Source organism: Eurosta solidaginis, chromosome 1, assembly GCF_040869045.1.
Source record: "Eurosta solidaginis isolate ZX-2024a chromosome 1, ASM4086904v1, whole genome shotgun sequence".
NCBI lineage: Eukaryota > Metazoa > Arthropoda > Insecta > Diptera > Tephritidae > Eurosta > Eurosta solidaginis.
Genome location: NC_090319.1, coordinates 121,684,471 through 121,690,897, shown reverse-complemented (window position 1 = coordinate 121,690,897; position 6,427 = coordinate 121,684,471). Strand labels below are relative to the sequence as shown.

Below are 6,427 nucleotides of genomic sequence, written 5' to 3'. Positions count from 1 at the left end.
CGTTACGACGGTAAACCAAAACCCAATTGGTTGGCTACGATACGGTTACGACCTTAGCGGCACCAATAATCGATTGCATTGATTCTCATAAGGTTGGTCGAATCAGCTGTTATAAGGGTACCGATACGGTTACCGATAAAGCACCAATGTCTCCAGCTTAAAGCTGGAGTCATTGGTGCCGTTTGTCGTATCGCTGTAGTCGTATCCCTAACGTAATCAGCTGTATATCGTTACGACGGTAAACCAAAACCCAATTGGTTGGCTACGATACGGTTACGACCTTAGCGGCACCAATAATCGATTGTATTGATTCTCATAAGGTTGGTCGAATCAGCTGTTATAAGGTTACCGATACGGTTACCGATAAAGCACCAATGTCTCCAGCTTAAGTGTGATATCTTATCTGTCAACTGCCTGACAGTATGTTCAATATGGCTACTTTTTAGCGTTTTGACAGGGTGTTCAATATGGGGGCGACTATCTTCAGCGGGTGATATACTGTTTTCACACAGAAACTTAATGATCTCATTTCACCTGCTAATGAAATCGTAAATTTTTTGCTTTCACACAGAAGTAACTGCTCGATTAGTATGAAGGATGAGACAGACAATCATGGCGGAACAATACAAGGTGGAAGCATGGTGACATACCTACAAACAAAAAAAATTCCATGTACTTGTAAATTCGATGGACAAATGTCAAAATCGTACTGCACCGGTAGTTGATGTATCAAATCAAAAAAAAAAAGGTTATAATCAGCTGTTCGATGGGGCCACCTTGTATCGTTCCGCCATGCAGACAATGACATTTGCTTTGACAAATGACATTTTTAAGCACTAAACACACCAAAAACTAAGAAGCGGAAACGGAAGCGAAACGCTGCCAACAGAGTTGCATTGTGCTTTTGACTTCATTAGGCATTCGATTAGCTGCTAATGAAATAATAATAGATTCGAATTTTGTAGGGAAGATTGAGCTCAATAAGGGTCTTAATGTAGAAAACAGAATGAGACAGCGATAGGTAATTACAAATCAGGTGATCCAATCACTTTGGAATTTTTACGTCTATGCAGAAGATATCACACTTAGTTATCATTCACAATGCCTTAGAGCTGCTTGATTTTTTGGCCTTCGAAGTTTTGATCAACTTCCGGTAAGAGCACGTTTACACTTATTTTAAGTACGCGCATATTACGCTGCGCGACATGTAGCGGCTGTGGCGCTGCACAGTACGACATATTTTGTTGAAGCACAATAAGCAGCAATCGAGCGTCACGAGCGGCAAACGAGTGTGTTTATTTTTGTTTGCAAAGTGGGCGACATAGACTTTGAATCTGTAGTAAATCAATTTTTATGCGAAGAAGAGCAAATGAGAATAAAAATGTCCCTGGGATTCAAGAAGTTTGGTAGTGCAATATATAGCTTCTCCAGAAAAATTGTCAACCTCACCTTCGAGCGCCAAATCCCGCTTCACTAACAGACGAGGCTCTGGCGACCCCAAGCTCCTCATGGAACTTGGGGGTGGGAAGGGAGGGATAGCCTGAAGGTTTAATGTGGCCATATAAATCATTCCCTAGATGGTCGGGCGAGCACTTTAATGCTGCTGTTACCGGAGCGTACCGGATCTTTATCCGGCAAAGGACCATCATATCGACAACACTCCCCAAAGCCTTCGGGGAGTAACCTTATCGCTACAACAACAACAACAACAACAAAAATGTCGCGGCTACAGCTGCACGAAATCTCGTTCTCAAGATATGAGGAAGAAGAGTTCCACACCCTTTTAAAAATAAATAAATGTAAGGCGCGTTAAACTCCAAAGATATTTTAGGCTGAGATTCTTTTCCAATTTGCGTCGTGGTCCTCTTGATTTTTTTCTACAAATTAACGCGATGGGACCTACTAATTTTAAGCCGACTCCGAACAGCATCGGCAAGGCAGATGAGTTTTCACTGAGAGCTTTTCATCGCAGGAGGTCACTCGGAGTGCTTGCCAAACTCTGCTGAGGGATGACCCGTTTAGAAAAATTTTCTTCTAATTGAAAAAACTTGTTTCTAAAAATTTGATGTTGAAAGTTGTTTGCCACAACTTGGCCGAACGGCTTGATTTTTTTAATAAAATCAAATAAAATATTAAAGTAGGGAACTTAGTCTAAATTTCTATTTAATTATATAATTTGGAATGAGGCTACAACTCAAAAATTTGAGATATAATCCCAAATATGGGCAGGGATTTTGGCATCACGTTCCTCATCAAAGTTTGAGCAGCTGTGACCGTTATGCGTTCGATGAATGAAATGTTGACAAACTATTGATCTACCTCCCTATTGCAGCACATTAACAGCTTGAGTATGAGCAATATTCCACCGAATAAGTAGCGCTTTAGCAATAATGCTATTATTATTTGGTGTGAAAGATTTCAACCTAGGTTAAGCTAGAGCAGTTAACTAAACGAAAATCATGTTAGTTGCAAAAATGCAAACACAGGAACAATAACGGTTTACTCACCCTCTGCTCAAGGTTCTTTTGATATTTCGGTCCATATATTAATTTTTCTCGTAATTTTTATGCAATGCACATTTTTCAATTCATATAGCTCGGGATAATTACTTATTAGAAAAATTAGCTGTTCCTCGTTTATTTGCATTTTGGTCGCTCAAATATATTTTGCCAGACGGGGAAATCCAGCGAAGTATTTCACACGTAGCAACAGCAGCACTACGCCACACTTTCCTACGCGGCTTTTTTTCCTAGTTGATTATATTTGACGCGCTGTGTATAGCGCAATGCAGCTGACTCTAAATATGAATTGCCCCATAAGCATACATGCAAAGAATATTTTGCCGTGAAGCACAGTGTTGCTTACTGTGGCCTTATAAACAAAAATAAACACAAACTTTTGCCTAAAGTGACGCTCGATCTTCGCTTAGTGTGCTTTGCCAAAATATGTCGTACTGTGAAGCGCCGCTGCCGCTACATGTCGCGCGAGGTAATGTCGCGTACCCTAACTCCCTACAAGACAGGTACCCGTTACCTAATCGATGACTTAATCGTTACCAATAACTTGGTCACCAATTATCGTCTTAATAGGGGGACTCATGATAGCATATAAACTTATAAGGTGTAAAATTATATCCATTTACACACGCGGTTATATGAACGCACCTAGTAATACTCTTGATAAACTTGATTGTTTTTCAGCTGTATTATTTCCAAAAAAATTTTTTTGATTGTTATACAAATTAAAAAATACCAAGATTAAGTGAAAAATCAAAACTAAAACGCCTTTACTTGCTGATGTTGGAGATTTTTGATGAAAATGCCGTCTGTAATGTCTGCAAGGTTGCATTACTTTGAGTTTACCGCGTTTACACAATGAAATGTGCGCGTAAATTTATACAAATTGTGTAAATGATTTTTCATACAAAATTTGACAGCTCGTGCGTAAACTAGATAAATTTATACGTTTACACACTTTATAAGGCATTTATACGGTTACATGAGTCCCCCTAATGACTTTTGCATTGCTGTCGTGGAAAAGGTAACTTATGCGCTCTCTCAAAATAGTGTACGTGTGACTCGCTTTCTCGCTCTTACCTATTGTGTTTTCGACATTCCTTCTCGCTCGATGTTATTTACATTTTTAAGTTACTTCATTAGGTATGTTTTCGTTATCGCTAACCAAAACATATGCAACAACAACAACACAATCGGTTACCCGTACCGGTTACCTTCTGTCAATTCGCTTTTTATATGAATGAAACGCGTCCCTTTTGTTTAAATAATATTTAATTATGAATAAATTATGTATACAATGGTTTTTACAAATAATTTCCCTAATTTTCTAGTAAACCTTACATATGTGCATATTTATAGTCGTGCCCTTTCTGAAACCATTTCGAGTTTCGAAGCTCACACTGATGGTGCTCAATTTTTCCTGCGCGGGTGGTGTTGTTAGTATCAGTTTGCATAGATATGAGTGTTGTAGATATAATACCGGAATATATGCGGCCCCATTTTCGTGTTCCACCATGCCGAGGCATCTTCCGGTATCGGGGGTACCCGAAGATTATAACAAGGGATAATTGATAGATGTTGGGGTAATAGATAGTAAATTAGGCGGGCTACAAAAACAAAAACGAATAAATGCAGATGACTGTTTAATCCATTATGCGAAGTTCTTTGAATGGATGTGCAAATTGAAACGGGCAAAGTACTGCTAAAACTGCTTTCCCCGAGTAACCCGGGAACAAATTGATATGACTACGTCTATTCTTCTTTAGCATCAGTGCCGAGCACCAATTCCTTTTGGACAGGAAAGTAAACGTTTGGTTGTCTGCAAGTTTATCAAATGCCATTACAGAACATACTCGTTTGCTGGATCTGAGCAGTACATCTAATTTTCCCAGATTTTCTGGGCTTAGCGAGGGTATCCTCCTGAATGGTGCATGTGTACTCTGCTGCCTTGCCTGGCCGCTCACCCAACAACACCAGGCACGACGGAACTTGCCTTGCGACCCCCAAAGTGCACTCACGCTTCTCATGGCTCCAGCGGGTTAGTGGGCTTAGAGTATACCCGTGGTAGCTATGCCTGTCGTAAGAGGCGACTAAAATACCAAATTGATTCAAGGGGTTTTGTAGCGCAATCCTTTCAATGGGTTGGCAGCGCAATATATAGCCTCTCCAACCCAATTGTCAACATCACCTACCCGTGGCGAATCCTGTTCCTTTAACAGCCGAGGCTCTGGTGACCTCATGTTCCTTATGGATCTACATTTGAAGGCGCTTAGTTAGCTGACATCGCTTACTTAACCGGTAGATTCTAAAGTAAAAACCAAAACACAAAATATAGGTTAGGTTGAAGTGGCCGGTGCATGAGGATCTCACATAGACTGAATGAGTCCGTAGTGTTACCAGAAGTTTGTTTTAACGACCGAGCTGAAAACCCTATCAAGAACCAGGACCTATGTTATAAAAAAACTCCGTCCTCTTGACAAATACTTGAAGCTTCCTAGGACTTAAGCCACTTGCTGCTTCTAGATCTAACAGCTTTATCACTCCTAATAGCTGGAGCCTTAGCCAGGCAAGCGCAGGGCACGATATTTCTCAGGGGGCCCGGTATTTCTCGGGGGGCCCGCGATTTAGAGGTACTAAGACATTTTTTTTAATTCAGGAGAGTCTTTAGTTGTTCCATGTGGAAATCTTAAGCCGAATTTCAAAAGCAACGAATATTGATAATGATATTTTACCTGGTCCCTCGAACAGTGAGGAGACAATAAAAACATCAAACAAAAATATATGTTTACATGAATCCGAAATCGTAAAGTTTTCGTGGTAACCTGATGAAGGTTCATCTTCAAAAAGCCTTCCAACAATACCACCAACTCTGTATCAAAGTCTAGATTATTTAAACGACTTCGATATCGGTACTGTGAATAATGAGTTTTTGCGATCTGAAGAAGTCAACGAAATAATTCGTCGAGGTCATCAAAAGTGCCCTGTTATTTTTCCACGTGATTGTCATGACGAGGCATTTCCTACCTCGTTGTTAAACAGAATCTTGCCAAATGGAGAGAAAGTGGAGCGTCACTGGTTGGTGTGGAGTGCCAGTAGCAATGCTTTTTATTGCCTACCATGTCGTCTGATAAGCACTAATACTTTAAATCGACTTAAAATTTTTTGTCCTGGCGAATATTCGAAATTCCAGGTATGGAAGAAGCTATACGCTAAACTGCCATCACACGAAAATACTGAAGATCACATTAAATGTTATATTCAATGGCGATCTTTACAAAACCTAATTCGAAAGGAGGCTACAATTGATACACTTATCAATGAACAGCTAATCACTGAAACTCAAAAGTGGAAAGAAATTTTATATAGAATTTTGGACACTATTTTTTTTTTCAAAAAGCGAAAGGATGGACATTTTTTGGGCATCTAAGATCTCATAATCCATTATGATCCGATACTTAGAGATCATTTGGAGAAAGTTAGGATTTCACAATAGCAGCACAAACGTTTACAAGTTCACTATCTTTCCCCAGACATTCAGAACGAGTTTATAGAAATTTGTGCAAAGCATGTGAGGGAAACTATATTAGATCAAGGCAAGAAAGCTAAGTATTTTGCTATTATCGTTGATGCTATGCTTGATGCTAGTCACGTTGACTACGTTCATTTTGCGCTCACTCCATTTCAATTCGAAAGCAACAAATTTACAATTCCAGAACAGATTTTGGCTTTCGTGAATTGTAACCAAAAAACTGCTCAGAAAATCGCTAATCTAATTTGCCATACATGATTGAAGATTGTCGTGCACAAGGGTACGATAACGGCGCCAATATGAAACGAGCTTACAACGGAGCACTACGTCACATTCTCGACGAAAACTCGAATGCTGATTACTCGCCTTGTGCAACCCGCAG

At 39.8% G+C, this 6,427-nt stretch overlaps 1 long non-coding RNA gene across 1 annotated transcript in view; it reads left to right on the top strand.

The window, feature by feature from the left end:
- The window catches only part of LOC137236789 (uncharacterized), a 62,450-nt gene that overhangs the window by 11,014 nt on the left and 45,009 nt on the right, over positions 1 to 6,427 (top strand). The window lies entirely within an intron of this gene.